Source organism: Odontesthes bonariensis, chromosome 2 (genome assembly GCF_027942865.1).
Source record: "Odontesthes bonariensis isolate fOdoBon6 chromosome 2, fOdoBon6.hap1, whole genome shotgun sequence".
Taxonomy (NCBI): Eukaryota; Metazoa; Chordata; class Actinopteri; order Atheriniformes; family Atherinopsidae; genus Odontesthes; species Odontesthes bonariensis.
Window position 1 is genome coordinate 38,633,462 of NC_134507.1, and position 24,403 is coordinate 38,657,864.

General features: G+C 47.8%; 19 non-coding genes and 3 pseudogenes across 19 annotated transcripts; all 22 read right to left on the bottom strand.

Annotated features, from left to right (window-relative positions):
- The window catches only part of LOC142388029 (NLR family CARD domain-containing protein 3-like), a 483,074-nt pseudogene that overhangs the window by 419,106 nt on the left and 39,565 nt on the right, over positions 1–24,403 (bottom strand).
- Positions 422–540, bottom strand: LOC142400816 (5S ribosomal RNA). The gene has a single exon (XR_012772969.1). It is a non-coding gene; the product is annotated as a 5S ribosomal RNA (ribosomal RNA).
- LOC142369540 (U2 spliceosomal RNA) lies at positions 905–1,095 on the bottom strand. Its single transcript, XR_012767631.1, has one exon. It is a non-coding gene; the product is annotated as a U2 spliceosomal RNA (small nuclear RNA).
- On the bottom strand, positions 1,398–1,510 carry LOC142371551 (U5 spliceosomal RNA). Its single transcript, XR_012768066.1, has one exon. It is a non-coding gene; the product is annotated as a U5 spliceosomal RNA (small nuclear RNA).
- On the bottom strand, positions 2,107–2,225 carry LOC142374918 (5S ribosomal RNA). The gene has a single exon (XR_012768840.1). It is a non-coding gene; the product is annotated as a 5S ribosomal RNA (ribosomal RNA).
- On the bottom strand, positions 2,590–2,780 carry LOC142369550 (U2 spliceosomal RNA). Its single transcript, XR_012767635.1, has one exon. It is a non-coding gene; the product is annotated as a U2 spliceosomal RNA (small nuclear RNA).
- LOC142371557 (U5 spliceosomal RNA) lies at positions 3,083–3,195 on the bottom strand. Its single transcript, XR_012768067.1, has one exon. It is a non-coding gene; the product is annotated as a U5 spliceosomal RNA (small nuclear RNA).
- LOC142374926 (5S ribosomal RNA) lies at positions 3,792–3,910 on the bottom strand. Its single transcript, XR_012768841.1, has one exon. It is a non-coding gene; the product is annotated as a 5S ribosomal RNA (ribosomal RNA).
- LOC142369559 (U2 spliceosomal RNA) lies at positions 4,275–4,465 on the bottom strand. Its single transcript, XR_012767645.1, has one exon. It is a non-coding gene; the product is annotated as a U2 spliceosomal RNA (small nuclear RNA).
- LOC142371564 (U5 spliceosomal RNA) lies at positions 4,768–4,880 on the bottom strand. Its single transcript, XR_012768068.1, has one exon. It is a non-coding gene; the product is annotated as a U5 spliceosomal RNA (small nuclear RNA).
- LOC142374932 (5S ribosomal RNA) lies at positions 5,477–5,595 on the bottom strand. Its single transcript, XR_012768842.1, has one exon. It is a non-coding gene; the product is annotated as a 5S ribosomal RNA (ribosomal RNA).
- LOC142369570 (U2 spliceosomal RNA) lies at positions 5,960–6,150 on the bottom strand. The gene has a single exon (XR_012767655.1). It is a non-coding gene; the product is annotated as a U2 spliceosomal RNA (small nuclear RNA).
- On the bottom strand, positions 6,453–6,565 carry LOC142371569 (U5 spliceosomal RNA). Its single transcript, XR_012768069.1, has one exon. It is a non-coding gene; the product is annotated as a U5 spliceosomal RNA (small nuclear RNA).
- Positions 7,162–7,280, bottom strand: LOC142374937 (5S ribosomal RNA). Its single transcript, XR_012768843.1, has one exon. It is a non-coding gene; the product is annotated as a 5S ribosomal RNA (ribosomal RNA).
- On the bottom strand, positions 7,645–7,835 carry LOC142369581 (U2 spliceosomal RNA). The gene has a single exon (XR_012767657.1). It is a non-coding gene; the product is annotated as a U2 spliceosomal RNA (small nuclear RNA).
- Positions 8,138–8,250, bottom strand: LOC142371576 (U5 spliceosomal RNA). Its single transcript, XR_012768070.1, has one exon. It is a non-coding gene; the product is annotated as a U5 spliceosomal RNA (small nuclear RNA).
- Positions 8,847–8,965, bottom strand: LOC142374946 (5S ribosomal RNA). Its single transcript, XR_012768845.1, has one exon. It is a non-coding gene; the product is annotated as a 5S ribosomal RNA (ribosomal RNA).
- On the bottom strand, positions 9,330–9,520 carry LOC142369593 (U2 spliceosomal RNA). Its single transcript, XR_012767658.1, has one exon. It is a non-coding gene; the product is annotated as a U2 spliceosomal RNA (small nuclear RNA).
- Positions 9,823–9,935, bottom strand: LOC142371583 (U5 spliceosomal RNA). The gene has a single exon (XR_012768071.1). It is a non-coding gene; the product is annotated as a U5 spliceosomal RNA (small nuclear RNA).
- Positions 10,532–10,650, bottom strand: LOC142374953 (5S ribosomal RNA). Its single transcript, XR_012768846.1, has one exon. It is a non-coding gene; the product is annotated as a 5S ribosomal RNA (ribosomal RNA).
- Positions 11,015–11,192, bottom strand: LOC142370372 (U2 spliceosomal RNA; annotated as a pseudogene).
- LOC142370708 (U2 spliceosomal RNA) lies at positions 11,670–11,785 on the bottom strand (annotated as a pseudogene).

The window sequence follows — 24,403 nt, forward strand, 5'->3', positions numbered from 1 at the left end:
CTTTGTTCTGACCGCTCATTTGGTGTAGAGGTTTTTTTCAAGCAATTCTCCCAGTTGGCCCAATCCCAGAGCCATCTCAAAGTGGAGTTCACTTTCACTCTCTTTTCGCAGACTAAAAGCCAGAGTTTTATCTCAGAAGCTAAGCAGAGTCGGGCCTGGTTAGTACTTGGATGGGAGACCGCCTGCGAATACCAGGTGCTGTAAGCCTTTTGGCTTCTCCAGGCGCATGCAGTTTGACTGCGTCAAATGCAAAGGCAGTCCCTGTTTGACTTTTTGGAACTGCTCCTTTGTCAGGACAAAGTTAAATGTATGAGGATCAAAGGCAACCATGACCTGGGACATCTCAGCAGATCCAGGATCAGCAAGATGGATCACAGGGTGATCATCAGATGTTTCAACAAAAGACATGCAGAGAGAAAAATGCTTACAGCACCTGGTATTCCCAAGCAGTCTCCCATCCAAGTACTAACCAGGCCCGACCCTGCTTGGCTTCCGAGATCGGACGAGATCGGGCGTGTTCAGGGCGGTGTGGCCGTAAGCCACAGTCCCTGTGACAAATATGTGTTATATAGGTGCTGGAACCATACGTTTCCCCTATTTTACCAGAGAGTCGGCTTGAGAGGCTGATGTTGAGCCTGCACATCGACTTCCCTGATGTGATTGTTCTCTGCAGCTGAAAATGGGACTCTCAGATAACTAAGTGTGTGTGTGTCAAGCTCCTCTGTTCCCTGTGTGTTGTTTTGTGTTCATGGTCATACAGAGAAACCAGGGAAGCTCAATCCCACGACATGCTCATAAGCTGCGTCTTTTCTAAACATTATAGTTCTATGTTAGAAGTCAGAATACAACGGCTCCCTGAAACTACCACCCTGTACCGCTGGTTTTGTTATTTCACAAGAGTTGGGAAGAGTGCACCGTTCCCGGCGGCACCGCAGTACCGGGTCGATGCGTGGAGTGAACGGAGCAAGCCCCTTTGTCAACCCCTGTGCCTAAAAATCCATTTAATATGTAGTCCTCATATAGAGGACGTATCAGATATTAAACTGATAAGAACAGATACTACACTTGATCTTAGCCAAAAGGCCGAGAAGCGATAACCCTCCACTGTTTCACGTCCGAGGGCCCTTCCTGGCACAATGCGCACTTGTGGCGGTGCTCTTTTTTCGCCTACAAAGCGTCACTTTGCACCTCCGCCCACCCGCTGCAGTGAGCACTCTTCAGCCGTTTCAGATGGTACAACTTTGCACTCCCGCCCGCTCCACTGAGCACCATTCAAACAACAATTTAGCGCCTCCAGCTTTGAACATGGGCACGGTCTCAACACATAGGGTGACTCTACTCCGAGAAGTCACTCGGCACAGCAAGAAGATTTCCTTTGCACAGACAGAATGGGCTTCACCCGCAAAGGTAAAGCCTTCCAAAAATAGAAACAACTCATTAATGTTGCTCTCCACGGAAGTCTTTAGTAAAAGGCGAAAGACTTGTACGTTATGAAGAGAAACCAGAGTACGAGTATTTGACACTGCGGGAGCAGTGCATCAGGCCAGTTGGCATAGCCACCTTCCCCATGGTGAGCTTTGCTTGGTTGAGACACTTGCTCCTCGGCCGACCAGGTAGGAACAATCGGGCCCTATTCAGTGGCTGCTTTGTCTTTTACTCTGTGCAAAAGACTAGGGGTCTTGAGGCTTTGTTCTGACCGCTCATTTGGTGTAGAGGTTTTTTTCAAGCAATTCTCCCAGTTGGCCCAATCCCAGAGCCATCTCAAAGTGGAGTTCACTTTCACTCTCTTTTCGCAGACTAAAAGCCAGAGTTTTATCTCAGAAGCTAAGCAGAGTCGGGCCTGGTTAGTACTTGGATGGGAGACCGCCTGCGAATACCAGGTGCTGTAAGCCTTTTGGCTTCTCCAGGCGCATGCAGTTTGACTGCGTCAAATGCAAAGGCAGTCCCTGTTTGACTTTTTGGAACTGCTCCTTTGTCAGGACAAAGTTAAATGTATGAGGATCAAAGGCAACCATGACCTGGGACATCTCAGCAGATCCAGGATCAGCAAGATGGATCACAGGGTGATCATCAGATGTTTCAACAAAAGACATGCAGAGAGAAAAATGCTTACAGCACCTGGTATTCCCAAGCGGTCTCCCATCCAAGTACTAACCAGGCCCGACCCTGCTTGGCTTCCGAGATCGGACGAGATCGGGCGTGTTCAGGGCGGTGTGGCCGTAAGCCACAGTCCCTGTGACAAATATGTGTTATATAGGTGCTGGAACCATACGTTTCCCCTATTTTACCAGAGAGTCGGCTTGAGAGGCTGATGTTGAGCCTGCACATCGACTTCCCTGATGTGATTGTTCTCTGCAGCTGAAAATGGGACTCTCAGATAACTAAGTGTGTGTGTGTCAAGCTCCTCTGTTCCCTGTGTGTTGTTTTGTGTTCATGGTCATACAGAGAAACCAGGGAAGCTCAATCCCACGACATGCTCATAAGCTGCGTCTTTTCTAAACATTATAGTTCTATGTTAGAAGTCAGAATACAACGGCTCCCTGAAACTACCACCCTGTACCGCTGGTTTTGTTATTTCACAAGAGTTGGGAAGAGTGCACCGTTCCCGGCGGCACCGCAGTACCGGGTCGATGCGTGGAGTGAACGGAGCAAGCCCCTTTGTCAACCCCTGTGCCTAAAAATCCATTTAATATGTAGTCCTCATATAGAGGACGTATCAGATATTAAACTGATAAGAACAGATACTACACTTGATCTTAGCCAAAAGGCCGAGAAGCGATAACCCTCCACTGTTTCACGTCCGAGGGCCCTTCCTGGCACAATGCGCACTTGTGGCGGTGCTCTTTTTTCGCCTACAAAGCGTCACTTTGCACCTCCGCCCACCCGCTGCAGTGAGCACTCTTCAGCCGTTTCAGATGGTACAACTTTGCACTCCCGCCCGCTCCACTGAGCACCATTCAAACAACAATTTAGCGCCTCCAGCTTTGAACATGGGCACGGTCTCAACACATAGGGTGACTCTACTCCGAGAAGTCACTCGGCACAGCAAGAAGATTTCCTTTGCACAGACAGAATGGGCTTCACCCGCAAAGGTAAAGCCTTCCAAAAATAGAAACAACTCATTAATGTTGCTCTCCACGGAAGTCTTTAGTAAAAGGCGAAAGACTTGTACGTTATGAAGAGAAACCAGAGTACGAGTATTTGACACTGCGGGAGCAGTGCATCAGGCCAGTTGGCATAGCCACCTTCCCCATGGTGAGCTTTGCTTGGTTGAGACACTTGCTCCTCGGCCGACCAGGTAGGAACAATCGGGCCCTATTCAGTGGCTGCTTTGTCTTTTACTCTGTGCAAAAGACTAGGGGTCTTGAGGCTTTGTTCTGACCGCTCATTTGGTGTAGAGGTTTTTTTCAAGCAATTCTCCCAGTTGGCCCAATCCCAGAGCCATCTCAAAGTGGAGTTCACTTTCACTCTCTTTTCGCAGACTAAAAGCCAGAGTTTTATCTCAGAAGCTAAGCAGAGTCGGGCCTGGTTAGTACTTGGATGGGAGACCGCCTGCGAATACCAGGTGCTGTAAGCCTTTTGGCTTCTCCAGGCGCATGCAGTTTGACTGCGTCAAATGCAAAGGCAGTCCCTGTTTGACTTTTTGGAACTGCTCCTTTGTCAGGACAAAGTTAAATGTATGAGGATCAAAGGCAACCATGACCTGGGACATCTCAGCAGATCCAGGATCAGCAAGATGGATCACAGGGTGATCATCAGATGTTTCAACAAAAGACATGCAGAGAGAAAAATGCTTACAGCACCTGGTATTCCCAAGCGGTCTCCCATCCAAGTACTAACCAGGCCCGACCCTGCTTGGCTTCCGAGATCGGACGAGATCGGGCGTGTTCAGGGCGGTGTGGCCGTAAGCCACAGTCCCTGTGACAAATATGTGTTATATAGGTGCTGGAACCATACGTTTCCCCTATTTTACCAGAGAGTCGGCTTGAGAGGCTGATGTTGAGCCTGCACATCGACTTCCCTGATGTGATTGTTCTCTGCAGCTGAAAATGGGACTCTCAGATAACTTAGTGTGTGTGTGTCAAGCTCCTCTGTTCCCTGTGTGTTGTTTTGTGTTCATGGTCATACAGAGAAACCAGGGAAGCTCAATCCCACGACATGCTCATAAGCTGCGTCTTTTCTAAACATTATAGTTCTATGTTAGAAGTCAGAATACAACGGCTCCCTGAAACTACCACCCTGTACCGCTGGTTTTGTTATTTCACAAGAGTTGGGAAGAGTGCACCGTTCCCGGCGGCACCGCAGTACCGGGTCGATGCGTGGAGTGAACGGAGCAAGCCCCTTTGTCAACCCCTGTGCCTAAAAATCCATTTAATATGTAGTCCTCATATAGAGGACGTATCAGATATTAAACTGATAAGAACAGATACTACACTTGATCTTAGCCAAAAGGCCGAGAAGCGATAACCCTCCACTGTTTCACGTCCGAGGGCCCTTCCTGGCACAATGCGCACTTGTGGCGGTGCTCTTTTTTCGCCTACAAAGCGTCACTTTGCACCTCCGCCCACCCGCTGCAGTGAGCACTCTTCAGCCGTTTCAGATGGTACAACTTTGCACTCCCGCCCGCTCCACTGAGCACCATTCAAACAACAATTTAGCGCCTCCAGCTTTGAACATGGGCACGGTCTCAACACATAGGGTGACTCTACTCCGAGAAGTCACTCGGCACAGCAAGAAGATTTCCTTTGCACAGACAGAATGGGCTTCACCCGCAAAGGTAAAGCCTTCCAAAAATAGAAACAACTCATTAATGTTGCTCTCCACGGAAGTCTTTAGTAAAAGGCGAAAGACTTGTACGTTATGAAGAGAAACCAGAGTACGAGTATTTGACACTGCGGGAGCAGTGCATCAGGCCAGTTGGCATAGCCACCTTCCCCATGGTGAGCTTTGCTTGGTTGAGACACTTGCTCCTCGGCCGACCAGGTAGGAACAATCGGGCCCTATTCAGTGGCTGCTTTGTCTTTTACTCTGTGCAAAAGACTAGGGGTCTTGAGGCTTTGTTCTGACCGCTCATTTGGTGTAGAGGTTTTTTTCAAGCAATTCTCCCAGTTGGCCCAATCCCAGAGCCATCTCAAAGTGGAGTTCACTTTCACTCTCTTTTCGCAGACTAAAAGCCAGAGTTTTATCTCAGAAGCTAAGCAGAGTCGGGCCTGGTTAGTACTTGGATGGGAGACCGCCTGCGAATACCAGGTGCTGTAAGCCTTTTGGCTTCTCCAGGCGCATGCAGTTTGACTGCGTCAAATGCAAAGGCAGTCCCTGTTTGACTTTTTGGAACTGCTCCTTTGTCAGGACAAAGTTAAATGTATGAGGATCAAAGGCAACCATGACCTGGGACATCTCAGCAGATCCAGGATCAGCAAGATGGATCACAGGGTGATCATCAGATGTTTCAACAAAAGACATGCAGAGAGAAAAATGCTTACAGCACCTGGTATTCCCAAGCGGTCTCCCATCCAAGTACTAACCAGGCCCGACCCTGCTTGGCTTCCGAGATCGGACGAGATCGGGCGTGTTCAGGGCGGTGTGGCCGTAAGCCACAGTCCCTGTGACAAATATGTGTTATATAGGTGCTGGAACCATACGTTTCCCCTATTTTACCAGAGAGTCGGCTTGAGAGGCTGATGTTGAGCCTGCACATCGACTTCCCTGATGTGATTGTTCTCTGCAGCTGAAAATGGGACTCTCAGATAACTAAGTGTGTGTGTGTCAAGCTCCTCTGTTCCCTGTGTGTTGTTTTGTGTTCATGGTCATACAGAGAAACCAGGGAAGCTCAATCCCACGACATGCTCATAAGCTGCGTCTTTTCTAAACATTATAGTTCTATGTTAGAAGTCAGAATACAACGGCTCCCTGAAACTACCACCCTGTACCGCTGGTTTTGTTATTTCACAAGAGTTGGGAAGAGTGCACCGTTCCCGGCGGCACCGCAGTACCGGGTCGATGCGTGGAGTGAACGGAGCAAGCCCCTTTGTCAACCCCTGTGCCTAAAAATCCATTTAATATGTAGTCCTCATATAGAGGACGTATCAGATATTAAACTGATAAGAACAGATACTACACTTGATCTTAGCCAAAAGGCCGAGAAGCGATAACCCTCCACTGTTTCACGTCCGAGGGCCCTTCCTGGCACAATGCGCACTTGTGGCGGTGCTCTTTTTTCGCCTACAAAGCGTCACTTTGCACCTCCGCCCACCCGCTGCAGTGAGCACTCTTCAGCCGTTTCAGATGGTACAACTTTGCACTCCCGCCCGCTCCACTGAGCACCATTCAAACAACAATTTAGCGCCTCCAGCTTTGAACATGGGCACGGTCTCAACACATAGGGTGACTCTACTCCGAGAAGTCACTCGGCACAGCAAGAAGATTTCCTTTGCACAGACAGAATGGGCTTCACCCGCAAAGGTAAAGCCTTCCAAAAATAGAAACAACTCATTAATGTTGCTCTCCACGGAAGTCTTTAGTAAAAGGCGAAAGACTTGTACGTTATGAAGAGAAACCAGAGTACGAGTATTTGACACTGCGGGAGCAGTGCATCAGGCCAGTTGGCATAGCCACCTTCCCCATGGTGAGCTTTGCTTGGTTGAGACACTTGCTCCTCGGCCGACCAGGTAGGAACAATCGGGCCCTATTCAGTGGCTGCTTTGTCTTTTACTCTGTGCAAAAGACTAGGGGTCTTGAGGCTTTGTTCTGACCGCTCATTTGGTGTAGAGGTTTTTTTCAAGCAATTCTCCCAGTTGGCCCAATCCCAGAGCCATCTCAAAGTGGAGTTCACTTTCACTCTCTTTTCGCAGACTAAAAGCCAGAGTTTTATCTCAGAAGCTAAGCAGAGTCGGGCCTGGTTAGTACTTGGATGGGAGACCGCCTGCGAATACCAGGTGCTGTAAGCCTTTTGGCTTCTCCAGGCGCATGCAGTTTGACTGCGTCAAATGCAAAGGCAGTCCCTGTTTGACTTTTTGGAACTGCTCCTTTGTCAGGACAAAGTTAAATGTATGAGGATCAAAGGCAACCATGACCTGGGACATCTCAGCAGATCCAGGATCAGCAAGATGGATCACAGGGTGATCATCAGATGTTTCAACAAAAGACATGCAGAGAGAAAAATGCTTACAGCACCTGGTATTCCCAAGCGGTCTCCCATCCAAGTACTAACCAGGCCCGACCCTGCTTGGCTTCCGAGATCGGACGAGATCGGGCGTGTTCAGGGCGGTGTGGCCGTAAGCCACAGTCCCTGTGACAAATATGTGTTATATAGGTGCTGGAACCATACGTTTCCCCTATTTTACCAGAGAGTCGGCTTGAGAGGCTGATGTTGAGCCTGCACATCGACTTCCCTGATGTGATTGTTCTCTGCAGCTGAAAATGGGACTCTCAGATAACTTAGTGTGTGTGTGTCAAGCTCCTCTGTTCCCTGTGTGTTGTTTTGTGTTCATGGTCATACAGAGAAACCAGGGAAGCTCAATCCCACGACATGCTCATAAGCTGCGTCTTTTCTAAACATTATAGTTCTATGTTAGAAGTCAGAATACAACGGCTCCCTGAAACTACCACCCTGTACCGCTGGTTTTGTTATTTCACAAGAGTTGGGAAGAGTGCACCGTTCCCGGCGGCACCGCAGTACCGGGTCGATGCGTGGAGTGAACGGAGCAAGCCCCTTTGTCAACCCCTGTGCCTAAAAATCCATTTAATATGTAGTCCTCATATAGAGGACGTATCAGATATTAAACTGATAAGAACAGATACTACACTTGATCTTAGCCAAAAGGCCGAGAAGCGATAACCCTCCACTGTTTCACGTCCGAGGGCCCTTCCTGGCACAATGCGCACTTGTGGCGGTGCTCTTTTTTCGCCTACAAAGCGTCACTTTGCACCTCCGCCCACCCGCTGCAGTGAGCACTCTTCAGCCGTTTCAGATGGTACAACTTTGCACTCCCGCCCGCTCCACTGAGCACCATTCAAACAACAATTTAGCGCCTCCAGCTTTGAACATGGGCACGGTCTCAACACATAGGGTGACTCTACTCCGAGAAGTCACTCGGCACAGCAAGAAGATTTCCTTTGCACAGACAGAATGGGCTTCACCCGCAAAGGTAAAGCCTTCCAAAAATAGAAACAACTCATTAATGTTGCTCTCCACGGAAGTCTTTAGTAAAAGGCGAAAGACTTGTACGTTATGAAGAGAAACCAGAGTACGAGTATTTGACACTGCGGGAGCAGTGCATCAGGCCAGTTGGCATAGCCACCTTCCCCATGGTGAGCTTTGCTTGGTTGAGACACTTGCTCCTCGGCCGACCAGGTAGGAACAATCGGGCCCTATTCAGTGGCTGCTTTGTCTTTTACTCTGTGCAAAAGACTAGGGGTCTTGAGGCTTTGTTCTGACCGCTCATTTGGTGTAGAGGTTTTTTTCAAGCAATTCTCCCAGTTGGCCCAATCCCAGAGCCATCTCAAAGTGGAGTTCACTTTCACTCTCTTTTCGCAGACTAAAAGCCAGAGTTTTATCTCAGAAGCTAAGCAGAGTCGGGCCTGGTTAGTACTTGGATGGGAGACCGCCTGCGAATACCAGGTGCTGTAAGCCTTTTGGCTTCTCCAGGCGCATGCAGTTTGACTGCGTCAAATGCAAAGGCAGTCCCTGTTTGACTTTTTGGAACTGCTCCTTTGTCAGGACAAAGTTAAATGTATGAGGATCAAAGGCAACCATGACCTGGGACATCTCAGCAGATCCAGGATCAGCAAGATGGATCACAGGGTGATCATCAGATGTTTCAACAAAAGACATGCAGAGAGAAAAATGCTTACAGCACCTGGTATTCCCAAGCGGTCTCCCATCCAAGTACTAACCAGGCCCGACCCTGCTTGGCTTCCGAGATCGGACGAGATCGGGCGTGTTCAGGGCGGTGTGGCCGTAAGCCACAGTCCCTGTGACAAATATGTGTTATATAGGTGCTGGAACCATACGTTTCCCCTATTTTACCAGAGAGTCGGCTTGAGAGGCTGATGTTGAGCCTGCACATCGACTTCCCTGATGTGATTGTTCTCTGCAGCTGAAAATGGGACTCTCAGATAACTAAGTGTGTGTGTGTCAAGCTCCTCTGTTCCCTGTGTGTTGTTTTGTGTTCATGGTCATACAGAGAAACCAGGGAAGCTCAATCCCACGACATGCTCATAAGCTGCGTCTTTTCTAAACATTATAGTTCTATGTTAGAAGTCAGAATACAACGGCTCCCTGAAACTACCACCCTGTACCGCTGGTTTTGTTATTTCACAAGAGTTGGGAAGAGTGCACCGTTCCCGGCGGCACCGCAGTACCGGGTCGATGCGTGGAGTGAACGGAGCAAGCCCCTTTGTCAACCCCTGTGCCTAAAAATCCATTTAATATGTAGTCCTCATATAGAGGACGTATCAGATATTAAACTGATAAGAACAGATACTACACTTGATCTTAGCCAAAAGGCCGAGAAGCGATAACCCTCCACTGTTTCACGTCCGAGGGCCCTTCCTGGCACAATGCGCACTTGTGGCGGTGCTCTTTTTTCGCCTACAAAGCGTCACTTTGCACCTCCGCCCACCCGCTGCAGTGAGCACTCTTCAGCCGTTTCAGATGGTACAACTTTGCACTCCCGCCCGCTCCACTGAGCACCATTCAAACAACAATTTAGCGCCTCCAGCTTTGAACATGGGCACGGTCTCAACACATAGGGTGACTCTACTCCGAGAAGTCACTCGGCACAGCAAGAAGATTTCCTTTGCACAGACAGAATGGGCTTCACCCGCAAAGGTAAAGCCTTCCAAAAATAGAAACAACTCATTAATGTTGCTCTCCACGGAAGTCTTTAGTAAAAGGCGAAAGACTTGTACGTTATGAAGAGAAACCAGAGTACGAGTATTTGACACTGCGGGAGCAGTGCATCAGGCCAGTTGGCATAGCCACCTTCCCCATGGTGAGCTTTGCTTGGTTGAGACACTTGCTCCTCGGCCGACCAGGTAGGAACAATCGGGCCCTATTCAGTGGCTGCTTTGTCTTTTACTCTGTGCAAAAGACTAGGGGTCTTGAGGCTTTGTTCTGACCGCTCATTTGGTGTAGAGGTTTTTTTCAAGCAATTCTCCCAGTTGGCCCAATCCCAGAGCCATCTCAAAGTGGAGTTCACTTTCACTCTCTTTTCGCAGACTAAAAGCCAGAGTTTTATCTCAGAAGCTAAGCAGAGTCGGGCCTGGTTAGTACTTGGATGGGAGACCGCCTGCGAATACCAGGTGCTGTAAGCCTTTTGGCTTCTCCAGGCGCATTCAGTTTGACTGCGTCAAATGCAAAGGCAGTCCCTGTTTGACTTTTTGGAACTGCTCCTTTGTCAGGACAAAGTTAAATGTATGAGGATCAAAGGCAACCATGACCTGGGACATCTCAGCAGATCCAGGATCAGCAAGATGGATCACAGGGTGATCATCAGATGTTTCAACAAAAGACATGCAGAGAGAAAAATGCTTACAGCACCTGGTATTCCCAAGCGGTCTCCCATCCAAGTACTAACCAGGCCCGACCCTGCTTGGCTTCCGAGATCGGACGAGATCGGGCGTGTTCAGGGCGGTGTGGCCGTAAGCCACAGTCCCTGTGACAAATATGTGTTATATAGGTGCTGGAACCATACGTTTCCCCTATTTTACCAGAGAGTCGGCTTGAGAGGCTGATGTTGAGCCTGCACATCGACTTCCCTGATGTGATTGTTCTCTGCAGCTGAAAATGGGACTCTCAGATAACTTAGTGTGTGTCTGTCAAGCTCCTCTGTTCCCTGTGTGTTGTTTTGTGTTCATGGTCATACAGAGAAACCAGGGAAGCTCAATCCCACGACATGCTCATAAGCTGCGTCTTTTCTAAACATTATAGTTCTATGTTAGAAGTCAGAATACAACGGCTCCCTGAAACTACCACCCTGTACCGCTGGTTTTGTTATTTCACAAGAGTTGGGAAGAGTGCACCGTTCCCGGCGGCACTGCAGTACCGGGTCGATGCGTGGAGTGAACGGAGCAAGCCCCTTTTTCAACCCCTGTGCCTAAAAATCCATTTAATATGTAGTCCTCATATAGAGGACGTATCAGATATTAAACTGATAAGAACAGATTTTTTTTCTTTTGAAAAAATTTATTGACACTAATACATCACATTTTCATAAAAACTTAATATTTAAGACATATGTTTTACCTTTGAATAAAAACATCAATAAATAAGTGTAATCTGTATAACCACATTTAAAACAACAACAATAAAACAAGTTTTTCATGGGATATTACAGATAAAGTCAATGTTGTCTAAGGTAAGAGCTACATGTGAAGTAGTTCTCATGCGAGTAGCAGTTTGTATTGAGTGTCTTTAAAAAGGAGTGCATTAGTTAAAATGCTCTCTTCCAAGTCCATTTTTTGTGCAGGAGCACAGTGAGTCCCTACCCAGGGAAACTCATTTCGCTCCCCCAAAGAGTAGGTCTCTCGGGATCCTGCCGTGGTGCTCAGAGGAGATCCCCACCCTGTTGCTCCTTCCCACCTGCCTCACCCGGAGAGCCAGGCCGTCGCTGCTTTGACCTTTTTGTGTGTAACTGATAAGAACAGATTTTTTTTCTTTTGAAAAAATTTATTGACACTAATACATTACATTTTCATAAAAACTTAATATTTAAGACATATGTTGATATGCTGATAAGAACAGATACTACACTTGATCTTAGCCAAAAGGCCGAGAAGCGATAACCCTCCATTGTTTCACGTCCGAGGGCCCTTCCTGGCACAATGCGCACTTGTGGCGGTGCTCTTTTTTCGCCTACAAAGCGTCACTTTGCACCTCCGCCCACCCGCTGCAGTGAGCACTCTTCAGCCGTTTCAGATGGTACAACTTTGCACTCCCGCCCGCTCAGGACAAAGTTAAATGTATGGGGATCAAAGCCAACAATGGCCTGGGACATCTCAGCAGGTCCAGGATCAGAAACATGGAGACTGAGAGCCAATAGAAACAGAGGTGTCTGCCAACCAATCAGCGGCAGCCGAAGCTGGTTAACTTCCTCGTGTCTGTGTGTGTGTGTTTGTCACAGGGTGATCGTCAGATTTTTCAACAAAAGACATGCAGGGCGCAGAAGTAAATAGAACTGTATTTCTTTTAAGAATTGGAAAGAATTGTCCTTGTGGATAAAAATCATGTCATTAACATCCATTTCTGTGACGGAAGTTAATAATTATTTGTGTTGACAGCAGCACCGTCACTGTGAAGGAGAGAGCATGAGAGTGTTATAAATAGTAGCTGATGGATTACTAGTTGTATATTCCCTGGTGGTAGAACACAAACACTTCTACACATAGATTATATAAACCACCCCAGTCAGAACATCACCTGAGATGTCTACCCTTTGAGGGACATTTGTTTTTTGAGGTGTGGGAGTTAGAGGCAGCTGGGAGCTCTAACAGTCAACCAGCCACAGAGGATGAAGCTCTGATCACTTTTTTCTCATTCTCATAAGAAAATCTCAGCAATCTCATTGCTTTACAAATTCACCGCTTGACTAGGCTCATGGATTATCTATATACAATACATCTTCACTGTAAAGTCCAATAGCTGCCCTGACATACATACATTCGTTAAATTTACTAGGTTAATTACCATATGCACTTATGACTGATTTTTATGAAGTAAAAGTTAGTTGCATGGTGAAAAATGCAAAAAAAACTTAGTGTTTAGAGTGAAGATGACTTTATTTAGAGTGAAGCTCACTCAACAATAAGTAGCAACACAGTCTCACTCCCACTGCGCATTCAAAGAAGAAGAAGTGTGCATGGTGCGACATTCAGTCTCTCCCGCTCAGCAAAGTATATTAGGTCTATGTCAGCAACGCAGCAGTCCAGCACACAGGCCGGGGCACTGAGGGCAGCCTGCTGAGTCCACTTTTTCAGTTTTTTAAATTCTTTTGAAGAAGAATAAATAAGGTAAGTTATCAAGCAAGTATGTTTGTTAATATGTTTTAATTACTGCTCCGACTGTTAGCGTTCACTAGCTAACGTTAGCATTAGTTAGCTAGCTAACGAACCAAACAGGCATAAGTTGGCCTGTTCAGGCCATGGTTAAGGCGAGTTTGGGCGGTTTCCCACCATAGTCCTGTGGTTATCTTAAAACCTTTGAACAGTTCCAAAGCCTAATTACTTTGAAAGTCTCACATTTGAAATGTTGTAGCATGAGTTTTCCGTTTTCCCCAAATTGACAGCGATGGCATTTTGGCCTGACTTTCAAATTTGCAACGTGGAAATGACGGTTTTCAGTTAAGGCAGCATGAATGTGTTTGATGCAGAGAGGAGATAAATGAGGTTCATAATGCACTGGCGCTGTCTTTCCTTGGGGAAATGGTGAAGGCTGGTGTAGTATGGCGTGATCTTTGTGCCACCAGGTTGAGCGCGCAGTGACACTGATTTGAGGGCACAGATCTATCTGAAGGAACAATCATTTTAAGCGTGTGCGTATGAATCTCACACACGCTCGCTCATAGGTGCTCGGAAACGCACTCAACTCTGACAAACTGCTCGCTCGAACGGCTCACTCAGCTCGCGCTCAGCTCTATCTCTCTGCGCTCGCAACTCTGTTAGTTGTATGTAAATGAGCCACACCACCAGCCAATCACAAGCCCCTTTCACACTGCGACCCGCTACCTTAGCGGGTCCAAATTGCACCTTCGACCCGCGTAGAGCAATGTGAACGCTCGGCGTGTCAGGGTGACCCGTGTCGCCTGAAGCCGAGTTCATTGGGAGTTGCCTAGTGGCAGAGCGTCACACGAAACACAAAATGCTGGGCGTGTACAATGACGTAGGCACAAGCCATGCGTCGGAGGTAGGGTTAAATACACCTGTCTGCATCAAATTTGCTGCGTTGGAAACCGCGCTCTCCCATCTTTCTCGCCAGCCCTTCCAGCAGAGGTCCATCCTTCACCGTCCCCGAAATGTGGCGGTAAATAACGTCCTCTGCTCGGAGGCTGAGGAGCTCGCGGACCTCTTTGTCTCCCCAGTTGGCCATATTAAAAAAATTTATCCAAGTTGATGTAAAACAGAGTAAAACTTGTCCTCACCTGTCGCTGTTGTTCTGAATCAGCTGTCCATTCTGTCTTTTAAACTCCTCACGTCACGCCCACGTCCGACCCGCGTCGATTGCGTTCACATCAAACTGGGCTCGGCAAAAAGACTAGGGTCCGACGCGGGTCGAAAGGCGAGTCGAGTTGACGCGGCAGCCCGGGTCGGCAGTGTGAACGCAACAGCGGACACGCTAAATTCGCAAATTAAACGCGGGTTATTTGGCAGTGTGAAAGGGGCTACAGACTGGTAGTTTTCACAGACTGGTATTTGTGTGATAAATAATAAAAAAAATAAAGAGGAAGAATTGTAATAATCATGTTAAAACTGGTGTAGTTGGGTGCTAGCTAGTTAGCCTACTGATTACTGTTGTAGGGTGTCACAAATATTTTAGAGAAAGAAACCTAACATCAACTTTTTTATTTGTTTCTCTTTATATTCTTTTATGTATTTTTAATGCTTCTTCCACTCCCTGCTGCAATGCTTTTATTTTATGTAAAGCACTTTGAATTGTTTGTACATGAAATGTGTTACAAATAAATTTGGTTTGATTTTGATTTGATCGAAATCTAAAACGGTAGAAAAATAAAACTACACCAGCTTAGGAAATTAAATGTTTGAAGTATTGAAGTGGTTGTTTTTACCAAGTAAGTTATGAACTATAGCAGCTGACCCACAGTGGGGTTTTTTAAACTTTTAAACTTTAAACTGATCAATTGTGTTATTGGTTTAATCTGTAATGGTTACTGGTTTGACAAAAAAATATAACATCTAGTTTAATTCCTTTAGGGTGATGGTAGAAGTTCAATTGAGTCTGCATTGCAGACTCTGCAGTGATTGGCTGGTGGTGTGGCTCATTTACATATAACTAACAGAGTTGCGAGCGCAGAGAGATAGAGCCGAGCGCGAGCAGAGTGAGCCATTCGAGCGAGCAGTTTGTCAGAATTGAGCGCGTGTCCGAGCACCTATGAGCGAGCGTGTGAGAGATTCATACGCACACGCTTAAAATTATTGTTCCTTCAGATAGATCTGTGCCCTCAAATCAGTGTCACTGCGCGCTCAACCTGGTGGCACAAAGATCACGCCATAGTGTAGTAGCATAGATGCTTTCGCATCCTATGAGTCATGACGGCCCTAATTGCACACCGCAATAAGGGTAAATAGCCATTTACTGCAGGTGGGATGGACTAAATAGCCCAGTTACCTCCTCATCTCGCTCTTTTTGCGCTCCGTGCCCATATTATATCCCAGCAGAGTGGCTGAGCTCAGGTGTCTTGCTCCGTGTGCTACACATAACCCAGTTGGTTTGAGGTGGTATTAATATTTTCAAAATAAATTGGCAATTGGGAATAATTTATCAAGAACCCATTTTAAATTTGGAACTTCATACCAATATTGTTCCATATGTAGTATCTATGTGGGGGAAAATTATGTTTGTAGATCAATGACCAAGAAAGAAGCATCTGTTTATGAAAGTAGGATAGTTTTAAGGGGATTTTTTCAACATTATAATTACAAAGTAAAAAGAAATTTAGGCGTCCTAATTTAGAGAAAATTAAATTCGGTATGAAGTTCCAAATTGAAGATGTGTTCTTGATAAATTGTTTAAGCCAATTTATCCATAAGGTCACTGTGAGTGTTCATAATGGCCAAATGTGTTAGTCTCTCCTGCGTCATGGTGCTGCGCAGCCAGGTTTTCAGGCTGAGAAAGAGCGCTCAGATGCTGTGACAGATATGGGCAGGGCCAGGGAAAGCCTGATGAGCTTCTCCACCTCTGACAGCATGGAGTGGGGTTGGTGCTGCAAGGTTTGCAGGATGGACCCCTTTGCAGGAAAGCCCTCCTCTGTCCCCCGTCCCTATACACAACTATAAAGAATGTGAAGGGGACAAAGGGCCTCCTCACACTGGAGGGCAAAGTTGTTCAGGTATGTTGATTTGTCTTCATCAGAAGAACACACTAATACACTCAGATAAATGACCGTGCTTAATTGTAATTCAGAGATACAAACATTTTAGGTAGACAAAGTAATGCCTACCAGTATTTGAACTGTTTTATTACAGAAAAGCTGTTGCAATGACATGTTTAGGTCTAATTAGATCACTAAGTGACTGAACTTGTTCTTATTTAGCTCTCAGCTGTGAAAAAGGTCCGCAGTGGGAGAGAGGAGGTCCCGCTGCGTGAGGTGAAGCTGCAGCAGGTAAGACCAGAGAACGGGAGGATTGGAGAGGAGGGACAACCTCTGTAGTTTCTAGATAAGGGAAGATAAAATAAGATAACTTTCATATTCTGTGATTACCTTAGAAGTCTATGGGAGTGTGCTAACTGTCTCTTTCTGTGGCGCTGGTTGTTTATATGTTTACTGTGGTCACTTGTAGGCTGCACATTACAGAGTAATCTCTGGTGCCTTTATAGTTCTGACATCTCATACTGTGTTCTGTACAGGATAAAGCTTCTGCCTCCCTCATGCTGTGGCGGGAAGCTGCAGTCCTGGGCCCTCATTTATCATTAGTGCGTAGAATCCCTTCTAAATCCTGTCGTATGAGTGAAATTTAGAATGTGCCCAAGTACAAAAAAATCGGCATTCATCAAACGTTCTTAGACAGGTCGTACGCACACTGGTAGGTAATCTGCAATGATAAATACCACACCTGTGAGTTTACCTTGCGCGGGCACGATCAGACTAATTTGCATCATGGAACGCCCCCAATTAACCATATATGGCACCAACATTCCCTTTAAAAGCCACCGGAACTTGCTTGCTTGCGCTTGACTCAGAGCGCGGATCTCGAAAACACATGAGAAGCAATACAGAATCATACGCGGCGGACAGCACAGCTTTATGCCAATTACGCACACAGGCTCCACACCTCCACACACGCATCACGTCTGCAATCATAACTCATTAGGGGAAATCACATTTTGCCAATATTTTAGAGACCCCCCAACATTTCCCAAATCATGTTTTCGGGGGGTCTCGGATCCCCCGAGTCCCCCGTAGTTCGAACTCTGAATATAACCAATGTTGCAAACATGCTGCGCAACACTCACCAATAAGCCATCCATCTTCAACAGCTCCTTCTTGTAAACGAAGACCCACGGAGCTGTTCTGCAAAAATAAAGGATGCGTCCCCCCTGGCCATCGGGCAACGACATTGAGAAGCAGCATATCAATGTCGCATATAAGCTGTACATTAATGGAGTGCTTCCCCTTCCAATTCACGAGGTTGTATTCGTGCTTTGATGGTGCTTTTAGTGCGACGTGAGTGCAGTCTATTGCTCCTATGACGTTGGGGAACTGCGCGATACCATAAAACCCTCGCTTAATGTCTGCCTGGCGTGGACCCCCATAAGGGAATCGAATGTAAGTCGGGGCCAAAGAAATAATCGCATCTAACACTGTGGGCAGAATTCAGCTCATGGACGGCTGAGAAATGCCGCATCGATCTCCTACCTCGCGCTGAAACGTACCAGCCAAAAAGCCCAGAGTGGACAGCACCTGTATGCACAGGTATGGCTTGCGTGCGCTTAGTTTCTCGCTCGAGAAATGGCCCCAATTCACGGCAGAGGTTGAGCAATATATGTTTTTGAAATCTGAACCTGCTTAGAAGCCACTCACTACTTTCTGCCAATAAATCTGCACGCTCCCTAAACACACGCTCCCTCCGTAGCGCACGGTTTTCCAGATCCTCAAGCAATGCAAGATGGGCCATGTTGCGTTCTGAATGGCATGTCCTACGTGTGCCTTTTATACCCATTCAATTAAACTAGGCTGATTATTGTCAGGTCTTCTGGAGAAACAATTATTGTTACACTCTGAATGAAATGCAATGAACGCCAGGTAGGTCTAATGCACCGTGCTTTGGAATTGCAGAGGCTACGCGGACCCAAATGCCGTCAGACATACTGTAATGCAACAATTGAATGAACATTGTAATATTCCCCTGTGCAGCGATCAACACCATTTGCAGTTTCGTAATTCTACCACTAGGCAATGTGCGTAAGCATGGTCAAAACTGTGCGTAGATTTAGGCACATTTCTAAGTTCAAGTACATGTTCATAAATCCCACACTTTGCTCAGGAATGATCGCACGCACGCTTTACGCACAGATCTGTTCCTAAGAACGCTTGATAAATGAGGGCCCTGGAGCTGGACCTCGGCAGCCAGTGCAGGATTACCCACTTAAAGTCCAACATGGATGCAGGAGGGGACTTCCTGCACACAACACCCTACAGCAATGTAGAAGTAAAAAGCATTCTAATTCATCTAATCTAAAAACACATTCTAATCAGAATCAGAATGAGCTTTATTTGTTTTCTCTGTGGTTTAAACATGTAAAAGGCCACATGAAGTTTGGAGGTCTGCAGCAATTGACTCTGCAGAAAGGTCGCCAACCTTCTGCAGAGTCCATTGCTACAGACCTCCAAACCCCGCTCTGTCATTTTACGTGGCCGACCACTTGGTGGCTGAGCTGCTGGCGTTCCCAGTCGCTTCCACTTTGTTCTAACACCACTGACAGCTGACTGTGGGATATTTAGGAGCGAGGAAATGTCTCCACTGGACTTGTTGCACAGGTGGCATCCTATCATGGCACCACGCTGGAATCCACTGAGCTCCTGAGAGCGAGCCATTCTTTCACAGATGTTTGTAGAAACAGTCTGCATGCCGAGGGGCTTGCATTTCTACACCTGTGGCCATGGAAGTGATGGGAACACCTGAATTTAATTATCTGGATGAGTGAGTGAATACTTTTGGCCTGATACTGACCTGTGGCAGGAACATTTTCAGATGAAACAGTAAACAGGCCCGACACTCTGAGCCTTGTTCAGCACAACACAGAGGGACTGCCATCTCACATCGGTGACATCAGGAGACATCATGAGCTGTGCCTGGCAGATGTCCTGTGTCTGACAGAAACTCACCTGCAGGGCTCCTTTGTTGCAGACAGTCTGCATCTGGACGGCTACAACATGTTCAAGCGCAACAGACACACGTCCTACACTCAGTATCCTCAGATGGCCAGCAGAGCAGGTGGCGGGGTTGCTGTCTATGTGAGAAAGCCCATTCAGGTGCGTGAGAGACAGTATTTGCATAATGTGACTGATCTGGAGTTTGTGGCTTTGAAGGTTGAGGCTCCAGTCTGTGCAGTGATTGCAGCTGTGTACAGACCTCCTGACTACAGTCTGAGACCGTTCCTGGAGAACCTGGGAAGCCTTTTGGATGGACTGTCACCCTGTTATTGTGTGTGGACACTTCAATGAGAATCAGCTACTCAGGTCAACAAAGCCAATTCTCGATCTGTTTCAGTCTAAGGGATATATACAGCTGATCACCTCTGCCACCACAGACAAGAACACGCTGCTTGACCTTATTTTAATCTCCCAGCCACAGCGATGTCTCCAGTCAGGTGTCATGAGAACGTATTACAGCTATCACAACCCAGTGTTCTGTGTCCTGTCCACCAGGGAACCATGAAGAGGTCGGTGATAGAGCCCTGCACTCCCGCGGGACCCAACGCAAAGCAGTGCGGCGCGGGACACATTTTGAAAGCTCATTGCGGGCGCGTGCGGGAGCGGGCGGGAGCGGGCGATAAGCTGCAGTCCCGCTAACTAAAAACGTGTTTAATCAGGTACAGGTTTCATTTCATGGAAGAGTGTAATCAAAGGCTTATGATCGGTTGTGATGGTAAACTTCCGCCCATATAGGTACTTGTGGAATCTTTGAATGCCGAAAATAACAGCCAATCCCTCTTTGTCTAACTGAGAGTACCGTTTCTCTGATGAGCTAAGGGTTCTTGACATGAAACCCAGTGGCCTCTCCGTCCCATCAGGCATCCTGTGTGATAAGACAGCACCCACCCCATAAGGGGATGCATCACATGCCAAATTTAGTTCCCTATCTGCAGAGTAATGAACTAACACATTGGCTGACTGAAGGAGTTCCTTGGACTTATGGAACGCTTCGTCTTGCTTGTTTGTCCACGCCCATTTCACATCTTTTCTGAGCAGCTGGTGCATTGGGGCAAGCAGTGTGGACAGGTTTGGGAGAAAGCGATTGTAATAATTTAGCAGGCCAAGATAAGCTTTGAGCTATGTGACATTTGATGGTGTCGGGGCCTCGCTGATGGCTTTGACTTTGGACTTCATTGGGTGCAACCCATGTGCATTCACCTTGTGGCCTAGGTAACACACCTCGTCCTTCAGGAGCTCACATTTTGACCTCTTCAGACGCAACCCGGCCTCCTCCAAGCGTCCCAACACTGCATTCAAGTTCTTGAGGTGGTCTTGGGCATCTAGGCCCGTGACAAGAATCTCATCCAGATACACAGCCACCATTGGTATGCCCTGCAGCAAACCCTCCATCGTTCTTTGGAAAATGGCTGGGGCGGAGGAAACGCCGAAAGGGAGGCGGTTGTATGTGAAAAGACCCTTGTGCGTGTTCACTGTGAGGTATTTCTTAGAATCCTCATCCATCAGAATCTGGGCGTACGCATGGCTCATATCTAATTTTGAAAACTGTTGGCCTCCCGCCAGGGCTGTGAATAGGTCTTAAATTTTCGGAATTGGGTACTGTTCTAGAAGCGACACTCGATTTACGGTGAGTTTGTAATCACCACACAGCCTAATTGACTCATCGGCCTTCAGTATGGGTACGACGGGACATGCCCAGTCTGAGTGTTTGACAGGTGTGATTACTTCTTCCTTTATCAGGCGGTTTATTTCTGCTTCCACTTTGGGGCGCATGGCGAAAGGGATCTGCCTGGGCCTGAAGTATCTGGGTACAGCGCCTGGCACTGTTAATGATTGCTTTGACTCCCTTTAACGTCCCCAACTCATCCTTGAATACGTCTTCATGATGTGCCAGCACCTTCTCCACAGTCAGCCTTTCTCCCTCTGCTACACTCACGTTGTGAATTTCTGCCCAGTTCAACTTTAACAGTTCTAGCTTCGGCCCAGCAGACTGGGTCCAGTGCCACTCACTGTATAGAGAGGCAAGTTCTTCCATTGGTTTTGATAATTCACTTTGACATCGGCTACTCCCAGCACGTTTATGTCTTCCCCTGTGTATGTTTTTAGTTTCAGACTAGTTTGCCCCACCTTGGGCTTTTTCTCATTTTCCCACTTTGCATGGAATTCTGCTTCGTTCATTAGTGTAATACTACATCCAGTGTCAACTTCAAATTTCACATTTTCTCCATGGACCTCCATCTCCACGGTAATTGGTTTTACTTTTGAATGTCTGTCCTGTAGACTGTACATTGAAATAGCTTGCTCTGTCTCATCTGTTGTTTCATCTTGATCATGTACACTGACATGGTGTGAGTGATCACTCCCACTGGGCGCCCAATTACTGCTGCTGCGGCCCCTTTCCCTTTTATTTGCCTTCTGATCACTTTGTTTTCTTGAATTTCGACATGCTCGCCCAATGTGGCCTATTTTTCCACATGAATGGCATTTTTCTTGCTTGAAACGGCAGGTTGAGGGATCGTCACTGCCATTGCATCTGTAACACGTTTTCCCTTCCCCTCCTGTTTTCCTTTCAGCTGGCCTGAATGCAACGCTGGGATTTCCCCCTTCTCTTATGCTATTGCATGCTGTCTTTCCTTGTAGATCCTGCGTATGTTTGTGTGCAGACTCCATAGCTTGGGCGGTTTTTAATGCACTTTCAAATGTGAGGGCGGATTCGGCAAGTAAATGTCTCTGTATAGGCTCATCGTTTATCCCACACACTAGTCGGTCCCGCAGCATTTGTGACAGTGACACCCCATAATTACAGTCCTGTGCTAGCTTCCTAAGTTGAGCAACAAACTCGGACACAGACTCGTCCGGCTGCCTCACACGGGAGTTGAATCTGAAACGCTGCACAATCTCGCTGGGTCGTGGGTTATAATGATCTTTCAGCAACGTCACCAGCTCATCAAATGAGCGTTCTCCTGGTTTATCTGGGCTTACTAAATTTCGCATCAGACTGTATGTTTCAGCGCCCACTGCACTAATGAGAACGGACTTCTGTTTGTTTGCATCATTGATGCCGTTTGCCGCAAAGAAATGCTGCATGATTTCTATATATTCCTCCCAACTTTGCGTGTTGTGGTTGAATGCCACCAGTGTTCCAATGGTCGCTGCCATAGCTATTCGCTCAGCTTGCTAGTTAGCTCTTCCCTCCCTCGTAATTTCAGGGAATGAAAATTACAATGATCTCTCACCAAGGTGTCCAGAATTGTCTTTCTGCGTGGAGTCCTCGTCGCCAATATGTACTATCTTGACTACATTAACTGACACGCACAACATGGGTCCATTTATCTTCAGAGAAGTCCAGAACACATTTTCACAGCACATCGCAGGTAATACATCTCTGGTTAGGACATGAATGTTACAGCCTACAAAGCCCATAGTAATCCTACAGCGCCCCCTAGGATACTTATGGTAAACCCACAGGATTACTACAGAGAGTACCTGTCGCCGGGAGCGGTGGCGTGCGCCTGTAATCCAAGCTACCGGGAGGCTGAGGCTGGTGGATCGCTTGAACTCAGGAGTTCTGAGCTGCAGAGGACTATGTCCATCGGGTGTCCGCACTAAGTTGGGTATGGATATGGTGCGCCTGGGGTAGCCCGGGAACACCAGGTTGTCTAAGGAGGGGGGCAGCGGCCCAGGTGGGAAACGGAGCAGGGCAAAGCCCCCGTGCTGCTCAGTAGTGGGATCGCACCTGTGAATAGATGCTGTAGTGCAGCCTGAGTAATACAGCGGGACTCAGTCTTTTTACACTCTTTCTGCTCTTCGACACACACAACACACTGCACGCGCTACAACGACACGCTTTGACACCTTTTAGCAGCTTCCTCGCTGCTTCTCTGGCTTCTCTTTCCCTTACAAAGCACAGCTGTTTCTTGCTCCTGCAGCGCCTCCACCTGGACAACACGACCAATGACCATCACTCACTGCAGCTTCACAGAGACTCATTCAAAGAAGCTGTTCCAGAGGACACTTGTCAATGAGTTTAATGGGGTGCCATGTACTGAGTGGTATCTGGTGGGTATGTAGGCTGCCCGGAGGGCCACGCTCCCAGTTCCACAAAGTTACTTGACCCTCAATTTTAAATGCTCCCTATTAGGAAATATCAAAGAGCCAGAGGGGCGAGGGGAGGGGTCTTCCCGCACCCCTGTTGCCTGGTTGCTGCCTGGGGCGGTGGGGGCCAGGAGGAGGAGTTGTCCTGCTGGTTTGGGGTCTGAGGTGGCTGGGGGGCTGGGGGGCTGCTGGCCCCCGGATGTGCCCACTGCGCCACACTCCAGCGGAGTTGGGGGATGGATGCATGTGCTGTGCGAGTGTGTGTGGATGTGTTTTTTTTTTCTTTTTCTTTCTTATATGATTTATGGGGTGACTGGGTCTGGGTCTGGGTCCTGCTGTCCTCTGGCCTGCTTGTGCTGTTCCTGATGGGGGGGGGGCATTGCTTCTCCCCGCTGCTCGTGGCCTCACCCACCTGTGGGCACGTCTTGACACCCGGGGCGCTTGCCCAGGGGCACTGGGGCGTGCGCTGGCCCACTGCGGTTGGCTGTCTGGGGCGCCTGGCCCTCTCGGGTGTTGGGCGGGGCCCCTGCCGGGGGGTTTGGTGGCGCTCGGGCTCGCGGGGGCCGGTTCCGGCGTGCGGCCCATGTCTGGGTGGCGGGGGCCTGGCGGGGCTTGTAGGCTGCCACCTCTGGTCACCGGGGGGGCTCTGCCCGATGCTTGTGGGGGCTCTGTCCGGGGGCTTCCTCTGCTGTCTTCTGGGGGGATGCATGGTTGTCCCTATGGTGGGCTTCCCGGGTTCTGTGCTCCTTGGGGGCTGTTGTGGCCTGGGTCTGGGGGCCCTCTCGGCCTGCTTCTGATTGCTGGGGGGGGGGGATTGTGGCCCTATACACTGATATTTAAGCATGGTTATTATGTGGGACCATCTATGTGTATTGCAGGTTCATGCACACACACACACACACACACACACACTCTCACACACACATTCATTAGCCCAGTACCATGCTCACTAAGCAGTTGTTGTGCTGTCCTGTGGTTTAAGGTCACCTGTGTATTATATGAGATTGCTGCTGCTGCTGCTTGTGCTTTTTTCTTTTTTTGTTTGTGTGTTTGTTCTCTGCTTGTCTGCTTACAGGTGCTCCTGGTTATTCTAAGGCTGGATTCCCCACAAAAGCCGTGAATTGTCTTCAGTTTTGTCTTTACAGGTGTAGCAGCTGGTTGTCTGATTTTTCATTGTTTTTTATGTTTGTCTCTTCATG